The sequence below is a fragment of the Aquarana catesbeiana genome, linkage group LG11 (assembly GCF_042186555.1).
Source record: "Aquarana catesbeiana isolate 2022-GZ linkage group LG11, ASM4218655v1, whole genome shotgun sequence".
NCBI classification, from domain to species: Eukaryota; Metazoa; Chordata; class Amphibia; order Anura; family Ranidae; genus Aquarana; species Aquarana catesbeiana.
In genome coordinates, this window is record NC_133334.1 from 277,721,722 (window position 1) to 277,749,454 (window position 27,733).

General features: G+C 45.1%; 1 protein-coding gene and 1 long non-coding RNA gene across 4 annotated transcripts in view; one reads left to right on the forward strand and one right to left on the reverse strand.

Annotated features, from left to right (window-relative positions):
- LOC141112826 (uncharacterized) overlaps positions 1 to 27,733 on the reverse strand; it is a 71,764-nt gene that overhangs the window by 22,452 nt on the left and 21,579 nt on the right. The gene's annotated exons all lie outside the window — the stretch shown is intronic.
- Positions 1 to 27,733, forward strand: part of PLCG2 (phospholipase C gamma 2) — a 201,715-nt gene that overhangs the window by 10,718 nt on the left and 163,264 nt on the right. Inside the window, exon 1 of one of the 3 annotated variants that reach the window (XM_073605903.1) lies at positions 24,532 to 24,851. The exons of the other annotated variants lie outside the window; for them this stretch is intronic. The gene's annotated coding sequence lies outside the window, so the exon portion shown is untranslated. Of the gene's footprint in view, positions 1 to 24,531; positions 24,852 to 27,733 lie in introns of those variants that run through there. 3 annotated transcript variants of the gene reach the window in all.

The following is a 27,733-nucleotide window of genomic DNA, read 5'->3' on the forward strand; positions in this document are numbered from 1 at the left end:
AGTTCTCAGTGTTCCCCCCTGAGATCAGGGTTCCCAGAGCATCCCTTATGTCAGAGTCCCCAGAGTTCTCCCTTACATCAGAGTCTGCAGAGTCCCCCCTTACATCAGAGTCTGCAGAGTCCCCCCTTACAGTGAATGGGAACTCTGCGAGTTCAGATCTAAAAGGGGAACTCTGTGGACTCTGATGTAAAGAGGGAACTCTTGTGATTAACTTCATATGATTAGAAATGTTATTTAGTTGCAAAATATATGTATCGTTTACGCTATAAAAAAAACAATTGCTGTGCGCCGCTAAAGTGTTTGGGTTTAAAGGGGTTGTAAAGGTTCGTGTTTTTTCACCTGAATGCATCCTATGTCACCGGCCCCCCAGACCCCCCGTATTACTTACCTGAACCCCTTCATTCAGTCGGCGGGGATGCGCTGTCTCTCTCTCCACGGGGTCCTGGCTCTTGATTGGATAGATCGATAGCAGGGCAGCCATTCAAATCCAATGACGCGTGGGGGGGGGCGGGGCCGAGTCCGGCATTCGTGTCTATGGACGCAAATACTGGACTCGGGAGCGTTTCTCCTAGGGGGTTATCTGATGTGGGGAGGAGCTGAGAGAGAGCCGCCGGGGGACCCCAGAAGACGAGGTTCGGGGCCACTCTGTGCAAAATGAGCTGCACAGTGGAGGGAAGTATAACATGTTTATTTAAAAAGAAAAAAAAAATGACCTTTACAATCCCTTTAACTTGAAGAAAAGGTGGGAACCCCACCTGGGACCTCAGTGCTCGGAGGTTGGTTGGGTTCTGGAAAGGATCACATTGCGAGGTCTGTAAATGTATCTTGTTTAACCTGCAAAGAGTCAAATGATTGGTTGTTTTTCTTCTTCTTCTTCTAACCTTGCAGGTCTCTAAATATAATGAAGTAAAACTGCACATAATTACTATGAAAATCAGATAACCCTTGGACTTTTACAAAAGAGGAAGTGTTGCCTGCGGGTGTCACCTAGACAGATCCCCTTTTACAGCTGCTTTGAATAATTTTTTTTTTTTTTTGCTTGATGTAGAAACCTTGGAAGACTTTTGTTATCACAGCAGGAAAATGAAAGTTTTTTTCTTTCCTGATTTTCAGCTTTCTTTTTTTATAGAGATGGTATTTCCCGGTGTGCGGTATTTAAATTCTTCCCCCATGTTCCGGAGTGATGGTTGCTGACTTAGTGACCTTATTTACTTTTAAAAGTTAACAGTGTGCATGTGGGCGACATAGGACCCCTCATAGGATCCCTCATAGAACCCCTCATAGGACCCCCCCATAGGACCCCTCATAGGACCCCCCCATAGGACCCCTCATAGGACCCCTCATAGGACCCCTCATAGGACCGCTCATAGGACCGCTTATAGGACCCATCATAGGACCCCCCCATAGGACCCCTCATAGGACCCCTCATAGGACGCCTCATAGGACCCCCCATAGGACCCCTCATAGGACCCATCATAGGACCCCCCATAGGACCCATCATAGAACCCCTCTTAGGACCCCTCATAGGACCCCTCATAGGACGCCTCATAGGACCCCTCATAGGACCCCCCATAGGACCCCCCCATAGGACCCCTCATAGGACCCCCCCATAGGACCTCCCCATAGGACCCCCCATAGGACCCCTCATAGGACCTCCCCATAGGACCCCCCATAGGACCCATCATAGAACCCCTCTTAGGACCCCCATAGGACCCCTCATAGGACCCCCCATAGGACCCATCATAGGACCCCCCATAGGACCCATCATAGAACCCCTCTTAGGACCCCTCATAGGACCCCTCATAGGACGCCTCATAGGACCCCTCATAGGACCCCCCATAGGACCCCCCATAGGACCCCTCATAGGACCCCCCCATAGGACCTCCCCATAGGACCCCCCATAGGACCCCTCATAGGACCCCCCCATAGGACCTCCCCATAGGACCCCCCATAGGACCCCTCATAGGACCTCCCCATAGGACCCATCATAGAACCCCTCTTAGGACCCCCATAGGACCCCTCATAGGACCCCTCATAGGACCCCTCATAGAACCCCCTCATAGGACCCCCCATAGGACCCATCATAGGACCCCTCTTAGGACCCCCATAGGACCCCTCATAGGACCCCTCATAGGACCCCCCATAGGACCCCTCATAGGACCCATCATAGGACCCCTCATAGGACCCCCCATAGGACCCCTCATAGGACCCATCATAGGACCCCTCATAGGACCCCTCATAGAACCCCTCATAGGACCCCTCATAGGACCCCCCATAGGACCCCCCATAGGACCCCTCATAGGACCCCCCATAGGACCCCTCATAGGACCCCTCATGGGACCCATCATAGGACCGCTCATAGGACCCATCATAGGACCCCCCATAGGACCCCTCATAGGACCCCTCATAGGACCCCTCATAGAACCCCTCATAGGACCCCTACCATCATATTGCTCTGCTCAGAAGTCTCTGCTGTGCATTCCTCTGGTGCTAGTTTCACCTAAAGCTGAACTTCAGTCATTTTTTTTCATCTTTCCATCTATTGAATCTTCTGATCTTGTTGTTGTTGTTGTTTTAACTTTGGATAGTAAAACAATTTTTTTTCTTTCCTGCCAGTAAATCCCTTATACAGCCCACTTCCTGTTCCTTGTCTGATCATTAGTCTAGGCTTATGACATCATGCACAGCTCTGCACAGATCTCTCTCTCTTACCCTGGTGAGAGTTTTCCAGGAAGGGGGGGGTCGGGGGTGAGTCATAAGAGGGCCAATGAGGGCTGCACAGGTGGAGGCGTGCCTCTATGTAAATCCAAGAAGTGAACAGGCAGCAGCTTCAGCTGCCCACAGTTAAAATGGCTGCAGCCAGACTCAGCGGACGGAGATTTCTGCATCATATTTGGCAAAGTACAGAATCGCAGTATATATAAAATAATATGCAAAGTGGTTGGAGGGAAGCTTCAGAATGGCAAAAGATGTTTTTATGACAAATTATATGAGCAGACTGCAGTTCCTCTTTAACCACTTCCGTACCGGGCACTTTCACCCCCCTTCCTGCCCAGGACAATTTTCAGCTTTCAGCGCCGCCGCACTTTGAATGACAATTACGCGGTCATAGAACACTGTAACCAAACTACGTTTTTATCATCTTTTTTTTTTAGACATCTTTCTTTTGGTGGTATTTAATCACCACTGGGGTTTTTTTGTAATTTTTTGCATGAAATAAAAATACGTTTTTCTTAGTTTCTGTTACAATAGTTTGTAAATAAGTAATTTTTCTCCTTCACTGATGTGCGCTGATGAAGTGGCACTAATATGCAGCACTGATAGATGGCACTGATGGGCACTGATAGATGGCACTGATGGGCACTGATAGGCGGCACTGATATTCAGGAATGATGGGCACTGATAGAAGACACTGATGGGCACTGATCAGGAGACACTGATGGGCACTAATGGGCAGCACTGATGAGGAGGCACTGACAGGCATCACAGATAGACACTAAAAGGCATCACTGATGGGTACTGATTGGCACCATTTGTGGGCACTGATTGGCTTCACTGATGGGCACCGATTGGCATCACTGGTGGGCATTGATTGGCATCACTGATGGGACTGCACTGATAATCAAATCGCTGATCATCAGACTCTCCATTACACATTCGCTGTCAGCGGGAGGAGAGGAATGCCGATAACTGGCACCTCCTATTTACACTGTGATTGGACACAGCTGTGCACATGGTAAAGAGCCCACGGCATAAGCTCTTCACCGTGATCGGAGATGCGGTGTGCCATGTTGCGGCGTGTTGTGAATGACATGGCCATCATTTTGCTATAGGCCGGGTGGGAAGGTGTTAAATTGATACTAAACCCACAACAGTAAAATCAGTCTGTAGATGCAGAATAGCATTGCTTGTTATACTCACTGTGGAACATAAGGGGTTAATCCTCTGCATTGTGTAAAAAAGGCTGGTTGATCCTGTTTTCTCTGATCCTCCCCTTCTGCCACTGTCCCCACAATCCATCTACTGATAGTACAGAGCTCTTGGAGGCACTCTGCACATGCTCAGTTTGGTGTGTATTACTAGAGAGATTTTTTTTTTTTTTTTTGGAGAGAGTGCATGTGATCAGCAGAGGGCCAATCAGCACTGTCCAGACAGAGGGTCAGGGGGTCGTGCAGCCTCATAGGTCAGTGAGGGGAGAATGAAAACTCCTCCTACAAGCTTTAGCCAGACACTGATAGAAGTCACAAGACTGCTATATATATATATATACTGCTGATGAGAAAAGGTATTTAGCAGTTTATATTTACTAAAATAATTGCATTTCCATGTTCTGTGCACTGTGGGAGATCAGATCTAGTGACTGCAGGCTCCTGGGTTTAGCAACACTTTAATAACTTCAGGGTTATTTTGAGGGGACGGAGTTTGCTGTCCCCTCAAAATAACTCAACACACAGCCATTAATGTCTAAACCGCTGGCAACAAAAGTCAGTACACCCCTAAGTGAAAATGTCCAAATTGGGCCCAAAGTGCCAATATTTTGTGTGGCCACCATTATTTTCCAGCACTGCCTTAACCCTCTTGGACATGGAGGTCACCAGAGCTTCACAGGTTGTCACTGGAGTCCTCTTCCCCTCCTCCATGACGACATCACGGAGCTGGTGGATGTTAGAGACCTTGCACTCCTCCACCTTCCATTTGAGGATGTCCCACAGATGATCAATAGGGTTTATGTCTGGAGACATGCTTGGCCAGTCCATCACCTTTACCCTCAGCTTCTTTAGCAAGGCAGTGGTGGTCTTGGAGATGTGTTTGGGGTGGTTATCATGTTGGAATACTGCCCTGCGGCCCAGTCTCTGAAGGGAGGGGATCATGCTCTGCTTCAGTATGTCACAGTACATGTTGGCATTCATGGTTCCCTCAATGATCTGTAGCTCCCCAGTGCCGGCAGCTCTCATGCAGCCCCAGACCATGACACTCCCACCACCATGCTTGACTGTAGACAAGACACACTTGTCTTTGTCCTCCTCACCTGGTTGCCCCCACACACGCTTGTCACCATCTGAACCAAATAAGTTTATCTTGGTCTCATCAGACCACAGGACATGGTTCCAGTAATCCATGTCCTTAGTCTGCTTGTCTTCAGCAAACTGTTTGTGGACTTTCTTGTACATCATCTTTAGAAGAGGCTTCCTTCTGGGATGACAGCCATGCAGACCAATTTGATGCAGTGTGCGGCGTATGGTCTGAGCACTGACAGGCTGACCCCCCCACCCCTTCATCCTCTGCAGCAATGCTGGCAGCACTCATATGTCTATTTCCCAAAGACAACCTCTGGATATGACGCTGAGCACGTGAACTCAACTACTTTGGTGGACCATGGTGAGGCCTGTTCTGAGTGGAACCTGTCCTGTTATACCGCTGTATGGTCTTGGCCACCGTGCTTCAGATCAGTTTCAGGGTCTTGGCAATCTTCTTATAGCCTAGGCCACGAAAAGACACCACCGTAAGTGGCCGTTCTTCTAAGTGGCCGTTCTTCTCACTGACCCCCAGAGAACCGTTTTTTGAAGGAGTTCCTCAATACCTGGAAATTATTTTTCCTCTGGTGTAAAAAAGGTTGAGAAAGGCTGTTTAAGAGGACTAAAGGGCCACTGGTAGAAAAAAAGAGAGAAGTTTGATTTCAAAATCCTACTGACACCACTATCTCTGCAAAACTAGAGATAAGACTAGAGCCTGCGTGTGCCATCTCATATACAGCCTGCAACTTCCTCTTTCAGGGAATCCTGTTGATGAGAAAACAGAAATGATATGACGCGTTTTGGTAGAAGGTGAACCGGCATTTAAATAAAATGGATCCGTCTGCAGACACTTTAACCTCCTGCCAACCGTCCGCAGTACTTTCTATACAGGCAGAATCACGTATCTGTATACCGGAGGATTCTCCGCGCACGCGCCCGCAAACCCCGAGCTGTCATTGGCTACACAACCGGTTTGTCAGCAAGTCCCGTCCAATGATTCATGGCCAGGACCCGACGATCGACTCTGTCCAACTGTACAGAGAGAGAACGATCTCTGTAAAGATCTTTAGTAAAAAGCGACACATATTACACACTTTAGCACGCATCTAACCCCAGATGTTAACCCCTTCCCAGCCAGTGTCATTAGTACAGTGACAGTGTATAGTATTAGCTCTGATCACTGCATTAATGTCACTGGTGATGTCAGTCAGTTCCCACCCAGCGTCAGTTAGTGCCAGATTGTCCGCCGCACTATTGCTGTCCCATTATAAGTCGAGTACACCCCTAAATCTTTTCTTCTATCTTTTCATGTGACAACACTGAAGAAATGACACTTTGCTACAATGTAAAGTAGTGAGTGTACAGCTTGTATAACATTGTAAATTTGATGTCCCCTCAAAATAACTCAACACAGGTTGATCCTGTTTTCTCTGGTCCTCCCCTTCTGCCACTGTCCCCAATCCATCTGCTGATAGTACAGAGCCCTTGGAGGCACTCTGCACATGCTCAGTTTGGTGTGTATTACTAGAGAGTTTTTTTTTGGAGAGGGTGCATGTGATCAGCAGAGGGCCAATCAGCCCTGTCCAGACAGAGGGTCAGGGGGTCGTGCAGCCTCATAGGTCAGTCAGGGGAGTATGAAAACTCCTCCTACAAGCTTTAACCAGACACTGATAGAAGTCACAAGACTGCTATATACTGCTGAAGAGAAAAGGTATTTAGCAGTTTATATTTACTAAAATAATTACATTTCCATGTTCTGTGGGGGATCAGATATAGTGAATGCAGGGTCCGGGGTTTAGCAACACTTTAACCACTTCAGGGTTATTTTGAGGGGGCGGGGCTTGCTGTCCCCTCAGAATAACTCAACACACAGCCATTAATGTCTAAACCACTGGCAACAAAAGTCAGTACACCCCTAAGTGAAAATCTCCAAATTGGGCCCAAAGTGTCAATATTTTGTGTGGTCACCATTATTTTCCAGCACTGCCCTAACCCTCTTGGGCATGGAGTCCTACTTGATGGTGTCACCCCTCTGGCAGGTGTCACCCAGGTATGAACCGCACCCCGCACCCCCCATAGGGACACCACTGCTGATGGCTCTTGAGAGGAGTACTGAGGGTGATGTGATGGTTTCAGGAAGCTCTGTACATTCTCCTGCTGTGTCCCCTCCCCCCTCCAGCCATGATCTGCCTGCCTTTCATAGAGGAGCACAGAGGCCCAGTAATGACATCACCGGATCTATAATAAGGGGTGTAATGGAAAAGGGTAAAACAACTTAATTAACATGTTGGTGGGTGGGGGGAGGGGGGACAGGGAAGGCCTGATATAAGCGGATTGGCTTTATATGCACTTTCATTGGCTACAGGATTCTAACTTTCAAAAAAAAATCTGCAGAATAAATGAAGAGAGGAGGGCACTTCTCTCCCTCGCCTTCTGTTAGGTGGAAGAGAAGTAAATGTTCCGGCTGTTCGATGAGGAAAGGAAATGTCAGAGCGGCCCGGTGTGGCTGAGAAATAGGCGAGCCGGCTCGCTGACCGGAGGACGGTGATGTAACTTCCTCCTCGGAAGTCAGCAATGCCGAGTAAAATGAGCGCAACGCCGGACCTCATCATCATTTCATCATCACAGACTGAAGAGGAATGGAGGAAGCTTTCCTCCTCCCTATAGGGCTGCTGACATCCTTCCTGGGCTCTATGCAAATCAGCCTTAAAGTGCATGTTCACCCCAACCGGAGGACGCTCATGTCCTAAATCATTGTGTACCAGGGATGCGCCCATAGATCAGCCGCCGAAGATTATCACTGGAAAATAGAAAAAAAAGAGGTGCTGCTAATGGCATGCTGCGTCCTTTTGACTTCAATGCAAAATTACCCGCTATTGATATCAAGGCAAAATCATGTCCCATTGGCTTCAATGCAAAATCACATACATTGACCTCAATGCAAAATTGTGTCTCATTGACATTGATGCAAAAATGCCCCCTATTGATTTCATTGCAAAATTGCATCCTATTGACTTCAATGCAAAAAATGCGTCCCATTGACTTTAATGCAAAATCACATCCTATCAACTTCAATGCAAAATCATGTCCCATTGACTTCAATGCGGAAAAAAACGTCCCATCGACCTCAAAGCAAAATGACCCCCTATTGATATCAAGGCAAAATCACATCTCATGGACCTCAATGCAAAATTGTGATCCATTGACATTGATGCAAAAATGCCCCCTACTAACTTCAATGCAAAATTGTGTCCATTGACTTCATTGCAAAATCGCATCCTATTGAGTTCAATGCAAAAACACGTCCCATCGGCTTCAATGCAAAATGACCCCTATTGATATCAAGGCAAAAATCACGTCCCATTGATTTCAATGCAAAATTGTGTACATTAACCTCAATGCAAAATCGCATCCTATCGACTTCAATGCAAAAACGTGTCCCCTTGACTTCAATGCAAAAACGTGTCCCCTTGACTTCAATGCAAAATCACATTCCATTGACCTCAATGCAAAATTGCGTACATTGACTTCAATGCAAAAACGCTAGCCACGTTAATTGAATTAAATTTAAAAAAAAAAAAAAATTGTCCATTCCGGTTTCAGTTTTTGGCCAAATGTATCCAGAATTTTTGGTTTCGGTCCAGAATTTTTGTTTTGGTGCACGAGAAGTAATCACCATGTTTGTGATGTTTTATTTCATTTCTTGTAAGCCTCTTAGGGCTTTAAAGCGCATACAAAGGTCGCTCCCGCATATGTAAACGGCGTTCAAACCACACCTGTCATGGCGATCGTTAGAGTGAGAGCAATATTTATAGCAATAGACCTCCTCTGTAACTCTAAACTTGTAATCTGTAAAAATCTATGGAGATTTTTAAGTACCGCAGTTTGGCGACATTCCACGAGTGTGCGCTATTTTTAAAGCGTGACATGTTCGGTATCTATTTACTTGGCGTAACATACTCTTTCACATTATACAAAAAAAAAATGGGGCTAACTTTACTGTTTTTTTTTTTTAATTCAGGAAGGTGTTTTTTTTCTTTTTTAAATACCGTGTGACATAAAAAATTGCAACGACCGACATTTTATTCCCTAGGGTCTCTGCTAATATATATATATATATATATATATATATATATATATATACATTTGAGGGTTCTGAGTAATTTTTCCATATATGAGAGGGATGGCAGAATTGGCCCGGTATAGAAGTGGTTAAAGGACCTTCAATTTGCAACTCAAAGAGGGATGGCGCCCACCAAGATATCGGTTTGCAACCACATGACCTTAGAAATTGGTCTGACGTCTTGCACTTTTGCACCACTGATTTTCGGTAGTCCAAGCGCCCCTCCGATACCTATTCTGGACTTCTTTTTTTGAACACTATAAAAAAAAACAAAAGTTTTGGCTGGAGGTCTACTTTAAACCACTTCCCGATGGGTGGACATCCATGGAGGTCCTTGACTTCTATCTGTTTATACCGGGATGATACCGAGCTCCCGGCACCATCCCGGTATCTTTTTTTTTTTTTTCAGCCGGCGATTCCTTGTTTTGTAAAAGCCATCCTAGTGGCTAATTAACCCCCCCCCCCCCCTGCTGCCCACCGGCACCGGCTCCCTATGTGATCACTTAAACCACTTCCCGATGGGTGGACATCCATGGAGGACCTTGACTTCTGTCTGTTTATACCGGGATGATACCGGCACCATCCCGGTATCTTTTTTTTTTTCCTTCCTTGTTTTGTAAAAGCCATCCTAGTGGATAATTAGCCCCCCCCCCGCTGCCCACCGGCACCGGCTCCCCATGTGATCGGGGAGCCCGATATCCGATCCGGCGGGGGGCTGCCGGGTTCCCATAGAGCTCAGGGCCATATAATAGTGATTGGACTCTGGGCAAACATTTTCTTGGGCCCTACTGAATCTACTTGTCAACTATGTTCAGGCAGTGTAGGGCTCAAGGGGCAACTGCTTCGGGGCCCCCACAACAATGACTCGGCCCGGGGCAGCTGCCCCTTTTGCCCTGCCTTAAAGACAGCTCTGATAGAGCTGGCCGTGGACTGGATGGTTCCCAAACCATCTCTACAGTCCTGAGAGGCTGGAAGCCACGCCCACGTCCTGCCTATGGCGTCACTTCTGGTTATGCCAGATGTAAACACCTCCATATTTTTTTCTGGAAAGCAGACATCAATGTTTTTGTTTTTTTTGATCTTATGCTTCCCAAGGTAGAGGAGAGTTTTGGGGTCTTATAGACCCCAAATGTTTCCATAAAGAGGACCTGTCATTCCTTATTTCTATCACAAGGGATGTTTATATTTCTTGTGACAGCAATAAAAAAAGTGCTAACATTGAATAAACTAAAGTTTAAGGCGCCCCCCTCCCCCCCCCCGTGCTTGCGCACAAAGGTGAACACTTGCATTGGTCGCAGGCGCAAACGTAAACAGCGATCCCACCACACATGTGAGGTATTGCCGCGAACGTCGGAGCGAGAGCAATAATTCTACCACCAGACCCCCTGTGTAACCAAACTGGTAACCAGTGAAGGCTTTTAAATCATCTCCTACGACGACGCAGTTTGTCGCCATTCATACAATTTTAAAGCGTGACATGTTTGGTATCTATTTACTCGGCGTAATGTAATCTTTTATATTTTACCAAAAAAATTGGGTGTTGCATTTGTGTTTGTCTGCATTAAAATTCACTAAACTGTATTTTTTCCCAAAAATTTGCATTTGAAAAACCGCTGCGCCAATACCGTGCGACATGAAAGACTGCAAAACCCAACATTTTATGCTCTAGGGCAGGGGGAGGCAACCTTTGGAGATCAGCGTGCCGAAAAATGTTTTCAAAGAAATTGGGTGTGACGATTTTGTAACAAAAAAAAATGTCAACTTCACATTCTCAATCAAGAAAAGTATTTTTATAATGTAAATGCTGTAAACTACTTTAGTAGTGAGAAATGAACATCCTACAGCTCCACACCTCAGATCACTGTCCCCCCTGTACTTCTGCCCCACCAATGTACCCCTTTCCCATCTGCCCCACCAATGTACCCCTTTCCCATCTGCCCCACCAATGTACCCCCTTTCTCATCTACCCCACCAATGTACCCCCTTTCTCATCTACCCCACCAATGTACCCCTTTCCCATCTGCCCCACCAATGTACCCCCTGCACATCTGCCCCACCAATGTACCCCCTTTCTCATCTGCCCCACCAATGTACCCCTTTCCCATCTGCCCCACCAATGTACCCCCTGCACATCTGCCCCACCAATGTACCCCCTTTCTCATCTGCCCCACCAATGTACCCCTTTCTCATCTGCCCCACCAATGTACCCCCTTTCTCATCTGCCCCACCAATGTACCCATTTCTCATCTGCCCCACCAATGTACCCCTTTCTCATCTGCCCCACCAATGTACCCCCTTTCTCATCTGCCCCACCAATGTACCCCTTTATCATCTGCCCCACCAATGTACCCCTTTCTCATCTGCCCCACCAATGTACCCCCCTGCACATCTGCCCCACCACTGTACTTTCTGTATTCCTTTCTATTCTATTATTTTATTTTCTATTCTATTCAAATTTGAATGTATTCTATTAAAAATTTTAATTTCGGAAGAAGGTTATATTCTTTCCTTTTTATTCTAAACTATTCTATTGTTTTTTTGTTTTATATATATATTTTATTCTGTTCTATTCTTTTTTTTTAATGATATTCCTTTATTTTCTTTTTGTTCTATTCTTTTATTTTCTATTCTGTTCTGTTTCACTCTATTATATTCTATTCTTTTGTCTTCTATTCTGTTCTGTTTTACTCTATTACATTCTATTAATTTATTTTCTGTTCTTTTCTATTCTATTCTATTCTTTTCTATTCTATTCCTTTTATATTCTATTCTTTTATATTCTATTCTGTTCTGTTTTACTCTAGTATATGTTCTAGTATCGTGTACTAACACATTATGCAAGAACTTACCTTAAAACGAAGCCTTCCAGCAGCGCGCTGTCAACACTGACAGGGCTTCCGGTCTTCCTTTCCGGCTACATGAGTGGCTGGGGGGCATAGTGACGTCATTCTTGCGCATGCGCGCGGAAGCCCTCATTTACGGCACGAGCTGCGAAGGTCCGGCATGCTATGCCAGACATTCAGATCGCATGTGCCGGTGATGACACGGGCTGCATGCAGGGTGAATATCTCCTCAGCGGGGCAGGTTTAGGAAATATTCACAGTACCGACAGGTAAATCTTCTTATAGACCTACCTGAGAGTACAAGTGGAAAAACTGAGTTGTCTACCACTTTAAGTCACCATGACCCCCACCAGATCCTGATCCCCGCCCGGGGGCCCGGGGCCCCACGGGACAATCCTTTATAGTCACGTCTGTTGTTCTTGGCAAGAAATAAATGAGGAAAGCCGCTTCGTCATAAAAAATAAGTAACAATCACATAAAACACCAGAAAAAAAGGAAGTTACATAACGAAACAAAAGCTCCAATAAAGGAGCAGGCCGGTCATTTCTCATCCTGAAGTTGTAAAATAAATGTAAAGTTATTTGCAACATTTTTTAAGTCGGCAACTTTCATCTTAACCCCTTCACACCCTTCAAGGGCAAACCAAATGTTAATGCCTAAGCACAATTCTGCAACTTTGACACACGTTAGTAAAACCGTACAGATCGTCACAACGACTTTGTGCATCCGGGTGGATTATACCACGTTTTTTTCAGGACAAATTGGTCTTTCTTTTGATGGTATATGGTGATGGATATGTCCTCATCCTTTTTTTTTTTTTTTAATTAACAATTAAAAAGTAAAAGAAAAAAATGTATAATTTTTTTAACCACTTGGCGACTGCCCGCCGTCATTATATGGCGGCTGTTTGAAGAGGAATACCGTTGCTATGGCAGCAGCTAGCTGCCGTAACCCCGATATTCTCTTCTTCAGCGGGTGGTCCGCTTTCAGATAAAAGCGGTCTCAGCAGCGGATTCGCTGGAGATCACTTTTATCAAGGGCGGGAGAGGGCCCCCCCCCCCCTCTTGCCGCACTCCGGTTGTCTCCGGCGCTCACCAGAGCCATCGGTAGTGGCGGAGACAATCGGGTCCTTTTCCCTCACAGGCTGGAGTGAGGGAAAGACGGCTCCCACTGGGCTCCACACCATTTGGTTGGTGAAAGCGACGTCAATCGGTCTTCAAAAAAAAAAAAAAATTTACATTTATTTATTTATATTTTTAATTGCATTTAAGTGTAAAATGTGAGATGTGAGGTATTTTGACCCCGGATCTCACATTAAAGAGATCCTGTCATGCTTTATGTTTACGTTTTATGTTTACATTCCTTGTAATAGGAATAAAAATGACCCCAATTTTTTTTTTTTTTAAAAAGACAGTGTCAAAATAAAAAATAAAAAGCCCCGTCCCGCCTAGCTCGTCTGCAGAAGCGAACGCATACGTAAGTCGCGCCCGCATATGAAAACGGTGTTCAAACCACACATGTGAGGTATCGCCGCGATCGTTAGAGCGAGGGCAATAATTCTAGCACTAGACCTCCTCTGTTACTTGAAAATGGTAACCTGTAGAAATTTTTAAACGTCATGTTTAAAAACCCTTAAAAATTAAGGGTCAAAGTTTGTCACCATTGCACGAGCGTGGCGCAATTTTGAAGCGTGACATGTTGGGTATCAATTTACTCGGTGTAACATTATCTTTCACAATATAAAAAAAAATGGGCAAACTTTACTATCTTCTTATTTTTTTTAATTCAAAAAAGTGTATTTTTTCCAAAATAATTGCGCTTGTGGGACCACTGCGCAAATACGGTGTGACATAAATTATTGCAATGACCGCCATTTTATACTGTAGGGTGTCTGAAAAAAAAATATTTAATGTTTGTTTTTCTAAGTAATTTTCTAGCGAAAAAAAAAAAGATTTTAACTTGTAAACACCAAATCTCAAAAAGAGGCTCGGTCCTTAAGTGGTTAAATTTAGTTGTATATTTCGTGTTACTGTCATAACCTTCCACCCAAGAATAAATCCTCCTGCTCCTGACGATCGCAGCGATACCACATATGTGTTAGTTGTTGTTTGTACCCGGAGTACAGCCCAGAAACAATGGTGCGCATTTTTGCTTTTTTTTGTACTTTTTTTGTCCTACCTAAAAACACACCGACACTAATGCTCATTTAACCACTTCAGTCCTGGAAGGATTTACCCCCCCCCCCCATCACGACCAGGCCATTTTTTGCGATACCGCACTGCGTCGCCTTATCTGACAATTGCGCGGCCGTGCGACACTGTACCCAAATAAAATTCATTTTTTTTCCCCACAAATAGAGCTTTCTTTTGTTGGTATTTGATCTGCGGTTTTTAGTTTTTGCGCTATAAACAAAAAAAGACCGACAATTCTGAAAAGAAAAAATAATATTTTTTACTTTTTTCTGTAATAAATACCCCCCCCCCCCAAAAATGTAAAAAAAAATAATTTCTTCATCAATTTAGACAAATATGTATTCTTCTACATATTTTTGGTAAAAAAAAAAAAAATCGCAATAAGCGTATATTGTTTGGTTTGCGCAAAAGTTATAGCGTCTACAAAATAGGGGATTGATTTATGGCATTTTTTATCCTTTTTATTATTTATTTATTTATTTTTACTAGTAATGGCGGTGATCTGCGATTTTTTTTTATCAGGACTGCGACATTGCGGCGGACAGATCGGACACTTTTTACGCTTCTTTTGGGACCAGTGACATTTATAGAGCGATCAGAGCTGAAAATAGCCACTGATTACTGTATAAATGACACTGGCAGGGGAGGGGTTAACACTAGGGGGCGATCAAGGGGTTAAATGTGTCCCTAGGGAGGTGTTTCTAACTGTGTGTGGGGGGTGATGGGCAAACTGGGAGTACAGAGAGAGATCGCTGTTCCTGATCACTAGGAACAGACAATCTCTCTCTCTACTCCCCCTGTCAGAACGGGGATCTGTTTGTTTACGTTGACAGATCCCCGTTCTACCTCTCTGGGGAGCGATCGCGGGCATCGGTGCCGCGCGTGCGCCCGCTGTATTTATTACACGAAGCACCGTACCGGCACAGCGATTCGCGCAATAGAGCCGCCCTGCCGCAGTATAACTGCGACGGCTGGTTGGCAAGTGGTTAAAAAAATAAATAAATAAATCCTGCCCAAAATATACCAACCCTGACCTTTGACCCAAACACTAACCCTGGCACTGACCGAGATCACACATTGATTCATGGATTTTTTTTTCTGTAATTGGTTATTTTATTTTTTATTATTTATGTATTTATTTATTTTTCTCCCTCTCTGCAAGAAAAGAGAAAGATACATTGTATTTTCCTTTCCATTCAGAGAGAGAGAGAGAGAGACAGGGGCGGGCTTCACAGCCAATCAGAGGCTACCACAGCCATCAGGTGACCCGGAATCAGAAGTTCTGGGTCCTGATTGGTAGTCTTGTTGAGACCCCGGTCTCTGTGCTGGGAGCACGCTGTGCGGCGCGTTCCCAGTGCAAAGGGACATACACATATACAGCTCCACGGAAAAAAAAGGGTTAAAATAGTTGTGAACCCCTCCATATACCCAGTGAAGTGACCTTCCTCAGGTGATAAATGAAACAAATCATAAGTTGTACCTGTTTATCTGCAGTCTTCTCTACTCTACGTCTGTTCAAAGTCCAGAGTTTATACAGCTTGTCTGAGATTTCAGAAAACAGGAGCTGATTGGAGGGAAGGGGCACAACCCCCCCCCCCCCCTTCACACAGCACACAGGAACAGAGCTGAGGCTGCTAATCACAGGCTGTGTGCTAGAGCTCCCTCCCCTGTCACCTTTTATCTCTTGGTGTCAGGAAAACTTGTCAGAAGTGACTGATGCAGATAGCAGAGGAAGGAGGCAGCAGACAGAAATGACACTTAGTGTTCTGGAGTGAGACAAGTACACACTAAAGAGGGATATGCTTTGTTCAGATTTCATGTCTGAGGTTTACAACCACTTTAAAGTAGATGTGAACCTTAAGGCTCCGTTCTCATCTGCGCATTCACGCGCATGTAATGTACTGCAGACGGGCAGTCTGTACAGGCAACGCGACAAACTGACACGTCGCTGCTTGTTTACAGGTTTAAGATGCGCAAATGCACACCTCCCCCCCCCAACCACAGCCTGGGTTTGTCAGCAATTTCCAGCCAATAATTTACGGCCAGGACCTGCTGATCAGCTGTGTCCAATCACAGCCCAGAGCCCTTTCTTGACAATCAGAGCTCTGTACACAGGGAATGATCTCTCTGTTTCTTATCCCTGCAAAGCAAAGGGATAAGAAACAGAGAGATCTTTAGTAAAAAATCAGCACACATTACACATTGTTAGGCACACATTGAACCCCTTGATTGCCCCTAGAGGTTAACCCCTTCCCAGCCAGTGTCATTAGTACAGTGACAGTGTATAGTATTATCACTGATTACTGTATAAATGTCACTGGTGATGTCAGTGGCAGTCAGTCAGTTCCCACTCAGTGTCAATTAGTGTCAGATTGCTCACCGCACTATCACAGTCCCCAGGGCTGGACTGGGACAAAAATTTGGCCCTGGACTTCACCCAGACTGGCCCACTTTGACAGGTCTCTCCTATGCCGGCTTGCCACCCAAGCCCCCCCCCCCCACTAGCTATTAGCCGTTCTACATTATTTCTCTTATAGGCAGTACCAGTGGGGAAGCTAGACATTATTTCACCTGGGGCAAAGAATCAGTTTGGTGCCCCCCCCCCCAATGGAACAAGATTAGGCAGGAAAGTGAGGCCGCCCTCCTTCCAGATCGTATGATGAGCTTCTAAGTGTTGACTCCTGAGCATCATGTCTGTATTCAGGTGCGCTGCATAACTAGCCAGGGAGAGGAGGTGAGCACTGCGGGGGGGACAGAGGACTGGAGGGAGGCAGTGGTCCATTGTCACTGAAATTGGCCCACTGAGCCATCGGCCCACCGGGAAACTCCCTGTAGTCCCAATGGCCAGTACATGCCTGACAGTCCCATTATAAGTCACATTTTTTTAAAAAAATGATAAAAAATGTCAGTATATCCACTTGCGGACCGCTCCATGTACGTTTACTGCGGCAGGGCGGCCGCTCTGTGCCAGATCACGTGCCAAGTACATGATCCGCCAACCTCCGAGTCTGGGGCGCATGCCGCCGGCGACCCGCTCCCGCTGTGATTATACCCAGAGGCGGGTACCCGCGGAATCGATGTTGGCCGGCGCCCACCGATTAGACAGTATGCAGGCAGAACGACAATGTAAACAAGGCAGATTGTCGTCCTGTCAGTAGTGAAGGCACCGATCCTGTGTTTGTGCAAAGCAGGAAGACGGATCTTTGCCTTTCCCCTAGTCAAAGCACCCCCCCCCCCCCAGTGAGTGAGCACAACTTAGGCATACATTTAACCCTTTGATCGCCCCCTGATGTTAACCCCTTCCCTGCCAGTGTCATTAGTACAGTGACAGTGCAGATTTTTTGGCACTGATCACTGTATTAGTGTCACTGGTCCCCCAAAAAGCGTCAGTCAGGTGTCCGATTTGTCCGCCACAACATCGCAGTCCCGCTATAAGTCGCTGATCGCCCCCGCCATTACTGGTAAAAAGAATTAAATAAATAGATTAAAAAATTTTCAAAAATATGTTGTTTATAGTGTAGTTTATGTTTATAGTGCAAAAAATAAATAAATGGGGGGTGTATAAAGATATGGGGGCGCTAGAGATATAAATGTAACCATAAAGTGCATGTGCTCAATACCGCATAGTACAAGTGAATAATACTATAAACATTCCATCATGATTAACACAAAAAATGAAGCCTGTGAGAACAAAGTGTGCGTCAGTAAAAAAACAGCCAGCAAGTAAATGGTGCTCTCAGCAGACTTATCAATCATACACCTGATTGTAAACAAATCAAAGCAGGTCACCGCAGGTGTGTGGAAATGATCTGGACTGCTGGAACATCATATGTATTACAACACAAAATACCAAACAATTTAAAAAAGTGCTAAGTGCATAATGAACAAGCAAACAAATGCATATAGAAATATATAGAAATGTATAGAAATGTATAAAAATGTATAGAAATATATAGAAATATATAGAAATGTATAGAAATATATAAAAATGTATAGAAATATATAAAAATGTACAGAAATGTATAGAAATGTAAAGAAATATATAGAAATATATAGAAATGTATAGAAATGTATAAATATATAAAAATGTATAGAAATGTATAGAAATATATAGAAATGTATAGAAATATATAAAAATGTATAGAAATATATAAAAATGTACAGAAATGTATAGAAATGTAAAGAAATATATAGAAATATATAGAAATGTATAGAAATATATAGAAATGTATAGAAATGTAAAGAAATATATAGAAATGTATAGAAATATATAGAAATGTAAAGAAATATATAGAAATGTATAGAAATGTAAAGAAATATATAGAAATGTATAGAAATGTAAAGAAATATATAGAAATATATAGAAATGTAAAGAAATATATAGAAATGTATAGAAATGTAAAGAAATATATAGAAATGTATAGAAATGTAAAGAAATATATAGAAATGTATAGAAATATATAGAAATGTATAGAAATGTAAAGAAATATATAAAAATGTATAGAAATGTAAAGAAATATATAGAAATATATAGAAATGTATAGAAATATATAGAAATATATAGAAATGTATAGAAATGTATAGAAATATATAGAAATGTATAGAAATATATAGAAATATATAGAAATGTATAGAAATATATAAAAATATATAGAAATGTATAGAAATATATAGAAATGTATAGAAATATATAGAAATATATAGAAATGTATAGAAATATATAAAAATATATAGAAATGTATAGAAATATATAGAAATATATAGAAATGTATAGAAATGTAAAGAAATATATAGAAATGTATAGAAATGTATAGAAATGTAAAGAAATATATAGAAATGTATAGAAATATGTGTCCATATATTGAGTGAAGTATTTGTATCTTTTTCACACCATCACCAATAACGATTGTTGATTTTGGTAAGCGCAACACCCGGTGATAGAAATAAATAAATACCACCAAAAGGAAGCTCTATTTGTGGGGAAAAAAAGGACGTCAATTTTGTTTGGTTACAGCGTCGCACGACCGCGCAATTGTCAGTTCACACCATAGAAACGCAGTCCAGATGCTTTTCTGCATACGTGTTTTTGACACGTTTTTGATGCGTTTTTGGTGCATTTTTTGATGCAGTCCAGTGCATCCCCCCCTCCCCTCTTCTGTTTTCTTAACCTTAGGGACATGTGCGTTCCAGAGTGTTTTTGGTGCTTTTAGGTGCGTTCGAGTTAGTTTTTGATGCGTCTTACTGTACAGCATTCCAGTACAGTCCAGTGCAGGAAAAATGCAGCATGTTCTGAACGGAACGCACTGGAACTGCAAGCACTGGTGTGCACTATGCCATTGAAAACCATATAACCTACTTTCCATGCGTTTTTGATGCAGAAAAAAAAAACGCACTGGACTGCATGTGGTGTGAACTGGCCCTTAAAGTAACGCAGTGTCGTATCGCAAAAAATAGGCCTGGTTAGGAAGGGGGGTAAAACCTTCCAGGGCTGAAGTGGTTAAATACCATAGTTGGTAGACACTATAACTTTCACACAAACCAATCAATACACACTTATTGGGATTTTTTTTTTTTTTTTTAACCAAAGACATGTAGCAGAATATATTTTGGCCAAAATTTATGAAGAAATTAGATTTTGTCTACTTTTTTTATAGGATATGTTTTATAGCCCCTCCCCGCCGTCCTCCAGCGCTTCTACCGGCTCGCCCGTGCGATCGGCGAGCCGGAGAAGGAATCCGCCAGGACCGGAGGTTAGCCATAGAGAATACCGAGGGACGGATGGTCCCCGGCCATCCCTATGACTCTCGGAGGCCCAGCACGACGTTATGACGTCAAGTCCACAGTGCCGGGGACTCGGCTGGAGAGACCGAGACCGTTTATTTTATTTTTTTTTTTATCTCAGGCTTTTCTGCCTGGAGGAGAGATGAAGTCATACAGATCCCACATCTCTCCATAAAGAGGACCTGTCATGTCCTATTCCTATTACAAGACATGTCTTGTAATAGGCCTTGTAATAGGATAATAGGAATAAAAGTGATCATAAAAAAAAAAAAAATTAAAGGAAAAGTGTAAAAAAAAAAAAAAAAGAAACCATAAAAAATATTTAAAAAAATAAATGTAAACCGCCCCCGTCCCTGCGTGCTCGCACACAGAAGCGAACGCATAGGTAGGTTGTGTCTGCATTATTATATATATATATCTATATATATAGATATATATATAGATATATATATATCTATATATATAGATATATATATAGATATATATATATAATATAAACACATATTATATATACATTTAAACCACACATGTGAGGTATCGCCGCGAACGTCAGAGCGAGAGCAATAATTCTAGCACTACACCCCCTCTGTAACTCTAAACTGGTAACCTGTAACAAATTTTAAAGCGTCGCCTATGGAGATTTTTAAGTACCAAAGTTTGACGCCATTCCACAAGTGTAAAAAGTAAAAGTGTGACATGTTCAGTATCTATTTACTCGGCATAACATCATCTGTCACATTATACAAAAATAATGGACTAACTTTACTGTTTTTGTTTTTATATTCATGAAAGTGTTACCCCTCCCCCCCCCCAAAAAAAATTGCGTTTGAATAATTGCTGCGCAAATACCGTGTGACATAAAAAGTTGCAACAACCTCAATTTTATTCCCTAGGGTCTCTGCTAAAAAAAAAAAAAAAAATACATAAATATATGCATTGTTTGTAGGCATTTATAAATTTTCCGCAAACCAATCAATATACGCTCATTGGGATTTTTTTGTGGGGTTCTGAGTAATTTTCTAGCAAAAAAAAAAAAATGATGGTTTTTACATGTAGGAGAGGAGTGCTGGAATTGGCGCGGTATGGAAGCGGTTAATCTGGTGATCCAGCACAGTAAGTCTGTTGGAGTTGAGGTGGGTAAAGGCGAAGCTCCGTCTGCAGCCCCGCCATGCTTTCAGTACGCACAGCCGTAGTTGCGATGACCAATGAATAAGCACAGTGCCAGGCGTACTTCTTTTTTTTTTTTCATTATTATGCGGTAACATGCGAGCTAACCAGCCCGTCAGGCGCCACTAAAAGCAGCTGAGCCGCGTTTGACAATCGGGGTCATTACTCAATTTCCTTCTTTTGTTTTAAACTTTTTTTTTTTTTGCAAAGCCGAAGCCACAGCGCCGCACTTGTTGCTGTGACATTTTCAAAGGTGAGTGCTGATGCCATTTACTGAACATAGCTAAGTAGGTTGTCGCTATTTTTGGATGCAGGGAGAGGTGACGGTGCGACTTTCAACCAGCTGAACCCTCTAGAACAGGGAGATGCAATTGGCGGACCTCCAGCTGTTGCAAAACTACAAGTCCCATCATGCCTCTGCTTCTGGGTGCCATGGCTTGTGGCCGTCAGAGTCTTGCTATGCCTCATGGGACTTGTAGTTCTGCAACAGCTGGAGGTCCGCTAATTGCATATCCCTGGTCCAGAAGGAGCTGTGTAGACGGGGGGGTCGCTGTCAAACGCAGGCAATCAAAAGCAGCGCTGCTTAAACGCACGCGTTGCATACAAAAGATATGCCTTTGGAAGGCTTCATTTAGATGTGTGGTTGGAGGGCGGTAAAAATGTGCCACGTTTTTACCACCTGCGAGCCTCCCCATCTTGCTATGCATGAATCTATCCATTATGCGTATAGGGAGGGTGGCGAGGAGAGAGGCGTCGGCGCCCGCGTGTCCCCAGTGGGTGGGTCCACCACTGCCGCATTCCCATAGTGGTGCATCCATTGGAGTTCACTATAAAGAGCTAGGAACTTGCTGGCTTTCAGTTGGAGTCTCTGGCTTGTCAACATGATTGCAGAAAGCTCCAGCCCTGCCATTGGCTGAGAGCAGTGATGGACCAGAGTCTTGTGTACATTCTACAGGTGGAAGCTGGGAGGAGGTTGGGCTTAGCTGGCCATACTCTGTAAGGTTTCTAAAGGGCCGTACACACGGGCCGAATATCGGGTGGCATTGGCCGGGTCAATAGGAACCGGCCGACATTTGGGCCTGTGTGTACGGCAGCCGGTCCAAAGGAAGTCAACAGAATGTCCGGCTTCTCTTAAAGGGGCATGACCCAAAAGGTCTGCTGATCGGCACCCGATTAGTGCTTTGATAGGGCTGACCAGTGTGTTCTGGCCCCCTATCAGCGTAGGGAGATCGCTGTACTAACATCTCTTCCCGAGCTCTACAGCTGGCTATTGTGTTCTGACAGCCTGTACCCGCTGCTGTCAGATACCTGAAGAGTGGCTACATCTAACAAACCCAACAATTTTCAAACCAGATCCTTCCATTTTTAGCTCAAAGGATGTCCGGTGGGAGGGAGGGTGCTGATAGGGGGCCACCCATGGCTCAAATTTTGGTCAGTTCATGAGGAGCTGGCTGAAGTTCCTTCCATGTATGGCCAGCTCTATGCTCAGCGCCATAGCTCTGTGTGATAGAGATTGTTGCGCAACCAATATGGCTTCCTTGTCTCTCTAGCCTTCATTTCAAAGGCAATTCCACTTGTGAGACAAAATGCTAATTGTTAATAAAAAAAAAAACCCACGACATGCAACTGACAAGAACAAAGTTGTGGGATGCTCATGACCTCATTGATCTAATATGGGCACATGGACAAACTAGGTCAATTAGCATCCCCACTCGTTTGTATACACCATGTGCAGGGTGAGTAATCTCCTTCCCACAGCTAGTTGGCCCAGCATCAACAACCAACTTCCAGGTTCAAACCAAACCAAGGTCATCTCATGAGGCCACATTAGGACAATGATGTCACAAGCTTCACCGACCCTTTGTATACATCAGTTGCAAGGTGGGGAATTATCTGCCTGCAGCTCATCAATGGTAGCTAACTTTTGGGTTCAAACCAAAGCCTGAACCCAAGCTCACCACATGTGGCCATATTAGGTCAGTGATGTCACGAGCATCCCTTTCCCCCTTTGTATACATCAGTTGTGAGACAGGAGTCGCCCCAACTCATTGGCCTAGCAATGACAACCAACTTCTGTGTTTGGACTAAACGCAAGCCCAAACCCAAGCTCATACCATGAGGCTATATTGAGTCAATGATGTCATGAGCATCCCCGCCCCTTTATATATATTGGTTTCTGGGTAGGGAATGAATCTCCCACTTCCAGTTCATTGGCCCAGCGATAGCAGATACATTCTAGGTTTGGATCAAATCCAAAGCATCCCCTCCCCTTTATATACATACAGTCGTGGCATGGGGAATCTTCCGCCCCTAGCTCGTTGGCTCAGCAATGATGGCCAACTTCCGGTTTGGACCAAACCCAAGCTCATCACATGAGGCCACATTAGGTCAATGATGTCATTTGCATCTCTGCCCCTTTGTATATATCAGTTGCAGGATGGGGGAATTTCTGCCCCCAGCTCATTGGCCCAACAATCGTAGCTAACTTCTGGGTTGGGACCACAACAAAGCCCGAACCCAAGCTCACCACATGTGGCCATATTAGGTCAAGGATGTCCTGGGAATCCCCTCCCCTTTATATACAGTACATCTTTAGGAGTTGGGGAATCTCCAAGCTGCAGCTCATTGGCCCAACAATCGTAGCTAACTTCTGGGTTGGGACCAAAACAAAGCCCGAACCCAAGCTCACCACATGTGGCCATATTAGGTCAAGGATGTCCTGGGAATCCCCTCCCCTTTATATACAGTACATCTTTAGGAGGTGGGGAATCTCCAAGCTGCAGCTCATTGGCCCAGCAGTGACAGCCAACTTTCAGGTTTGGACCAAACCCGAGCCCAAGCTCACCACATGTGGCCATATTAGGTCATGGATGTCATGAGAATCCCCTCCCCCTTTATATACAGCATTAGAGAGTGGGGAATCTCCTAGCCGAAGCTCATTGGTCCAGAAGTGACAGCCAACTTCTGTGTTCAGAACACAGGCTCATCCTTTATGGCAACATTAGATCAATGATGTCACAAGCATTCCCGCCCCTTTGTATATATCGTTTGCAGGGCTGGGGAATCTCCTGGCAGCAGGTCATTGGTCTTGCAATGACAGACAACTTTTGGGTTTGGACCAAGCCCACACTCAAGCTCACCACTTGGCCATACTAAGTCAAGGTTGTCAAGAGCATCCCCACCCCATTATATATGTGCAGCTCCCCCCCCCCCCCCCCGCTCATTGGCCCAACAGTAACAGCTGACTTCTAGGTTGGGACCAGACCCAAGCTCATCTCTAGTAGGCTTGGACATTTCTCACTTCTATCAAGCTGTCATTGAATGAGTCTAAAAACTTGTCCAGCAGTTGTTGAATGCTGGGGGTCCGATATTTGGTCTTGCACAAGGGGGCCCCTTGGTGACCTCCTGGAAATTTGATTGCAATAGATGAGTCTCAGGGCAATTACAAGCAAACTAGATGCACCTTCTTGAACAAGCCCGTGTGTGGCACTTAAAGTCCATCTGGCGACAGGGAAGGGAGGTCACAGCCGAATGTGCAGTACGAGGAAGGAAGTGGACGCAGTGGAGCAGAAAGCTGAGCAGCGGGGTGGGGGCAGAGCAGAATCATATAGACCAAAAAAAAAAAAGCAGAAGCAAAGAAACAACAAGGAAGAAGTTCAGAGCTTTCTCCATGTGTCTGGTGACAGAACGCCCCGAGAGCACCTGTCAGAGCCGCTGGAACAAGATGGTGGTGAGTAAGGGGGGGGGGGGGGGGACAATGACAGGTGCTCTTCATGAACTTTAGGCAAGGCTTAGGCTGCTTGTGGCTTTCTTTTGCAACTGGCCGGTCTTCATCGGAGGGGGAAATACAAATGTCGGCATATACTGAACACCACCAGACTCTCTCCAACTCGGTCTGTTTCAGGTCCTGGCATGCCCAGGGAAATGGACAGCAGTGTAGCCGATAGCATAAGATGAATGCTAGGATCAGAATTAAAGCTGAACTCCGGGAAAACATTGTCTAAATCCATTCATCATGTGTATTCTTCCTGATTCTCGGTGATCTTTATGTATTTCCTCCAGATCTGTGCAGTAATCCAGTGTGAGACTTCCTGTAATGAAGACCGCTCACTGCTGATCTCTCGCCTTGTGCAGGGGGACTGGTCTTGTCTCCGCCCACTCCTGTAGTTTTCTGCAGGCAGCCCGTAATGGGTGGAGACTGCCGGACCCCTCCCACAGCTCTGCAATCTATCTCCTTGCACAGGGGGGCTGGTCTTGTCTCCGCCCCCCTCCTGTAGTATTCAGCAGGCAGCCTGTAATGGGTGGAGCCTGCCGGACCCCTCCCACAGCTCTGCAATCTGTCTCCTTGTGCAAAGGACTCCACCCCCTCCTGTAGTTTTCAGCAGGCAGCCTGTAGTGGGTGGAGCCTGCCAGACCCCTCCCATAGGTCTGCTCTATCTCCTTGTGCAAGGGACTGGTCTTATCTCCGCCCCCTCCTGTAGACTTTCTGCAGGAAGCCCATAATGGGTGGAGACTGCTGCACTCCTCCCACAGCTCTGCTCTCTCTCCTTGTGCAGGGGGACTGGTCTTGTCTCCGCCCCCCTCCTGTAGTATTCAGCAGGCAGCCTGTAATGGGTGGAGCCTGCCGAACCCCTCCCACAGCTCTGCACTCTATCTCCTTGTGCAAGGGACTGGTCTTATCTCCGCCCCCTCCTGTAGTTTACTGCAGGCAGTCCATAATGGGTGGAGACTGCCAGGCCCCTCCCACAGTTCTGCTCTCTCTCTTGTGCAGGGGGACTGGTCTTGTCTCCGCCCCCTCCTGCAGTTTTCTGCAGGCAGCCTGTAGTGGGTGGAGCCTGACAGACCCCTCCCACAGCTCTGCTTTCTCTCTCCTTGCACAGAGTGACTAGTCTTGTCTCTGCCCCCCCTCCTGTAGTTTACTGAAGGCAGTCCATAATGGGTGGAGCCTGACAGACCCCTCCCACAGCTCTGTTTTCTCTCTCCTTGCGCAGAGTGACTGGTCTTGTCTCCGCCCCCTCCTGTCGTTTTCTGGGGTGGAGCCTGCTGGACCCCTCCCACTGCACTGCTCTCTGCGCAGGCTGTGTACAGCTTAGCGGTTTGCACACAGAGCGGGTTTATATCCTTTGTGAGCTGTAGGAGCGCCAGTATTGGAAGACAAAAACATCCAAAACAGATCCTTTTAGATCTTCCTTCATCCATTAATTATTAAATGTATTTTGCAAATGCATTCGAGTTGTTATCTGCTTTTTGAAGTATCTGTACAGCAAAGCTCAGCCTTGGAGAAGGAGAAGCAGCACAAGGAGCCAATCGGGTGTGCTACAGCGCAGCAAGCATGCTGATAGGTGGAGAGAGCAGAGTGTCAGAGATATGAACTTATTGCTCTTCTGCTTGTGTCCAGTCACAGGGTGGAGATGAACATGAGACCCGTAAGTGAAAGTGAAACTGCAGCAGAGAAATATCAGGTCTCCTCCCATACTAGACAGGACTTGCGGTTTGTGGCAGGGCTGTGTAAATCTCAGGATTGGATGGACAGACAGACAAATCCTTTTGGCATTCGTTTTTTATTGGCACTCAATGCGGTGCGGTTTTGCTGCAAGTCGTTCGATGATTTGCGCTGCAATTGCAGCAAAACTGCATTATGTGAAGCCCGTTGCCCAAAGGAGGCTCCCACATCAGAGTACCCCTTACATCAGGTATCCCCATCAGGTGCCCCCTTGTTGTATGACCAGCTTAACAGTGATCAGATCTGTCCGGCATCCCAAGGTGAGCAGCTGAAGCAGAGCGGAGTGTATTCTGCTTTCACTCTATAAGGGTTATGGGGAGATGACGTCACCGCTGTCATTGTCCTTGGGTGACTTTTGAGTTCTAGAATGGCACATACAGGGGATGGCAATGGGCAGAGCCAAGGCTGCAGATAACAACAATTAGTATGGACATTGTTCTCCTCTTAGTCATTTCATTCTGATTTGTCTGCCAGGAATCCGATCGAACTCACATCTCTCCAACACAAACCAGTTTTACCCGAAGCAAACATCCATGTGAGATCAGTCATTGGGGTGTCTGCTGCTTGAAGCTGAACTCGGGGGAAAGGTTAACTACAAAGATGAAACTCATATTTGAAAGCTGTTTTCACCGCCAAAGGATTTGTCTGTCTGTCCATCCAGTCCCAAGATTTACACAGCCCTGCCGCAAAGTACAGCCCTGTGTATCAGGGAAGGAAATCTGATCTTTCTCTGCTGCAGTTTCACTTTTACTTACAGGCAGTGACAGCCGTTGCTCCATTTTTGCGGGAGGGAGGGGGGGGGGCGGCAAACAAACCCCGGCTTCTCCTACCTGGCCAATCCGGTCGCTTCTCCTCCCGGCCAATTCAGTCTTAAGACCATTCCTGATTGGCCGGGTGGAGAAGCAGGAAGACAATAGTGAATGTTGATTCACTAATGTCACACAAGTGGGTGGGCTCGGGGCACAGTGCTCTGCGCCCCAAGCCCAACTTTTTTTAAGCCAATTATAGCCACAGGCTCTTATCATGTGCTTCTAAAAAAAAAAAAACTGATAGAAATCCATGCGTCCGGCGCCCTCCATGTAGATTAGGTGCCAGACGCATGGAAATTA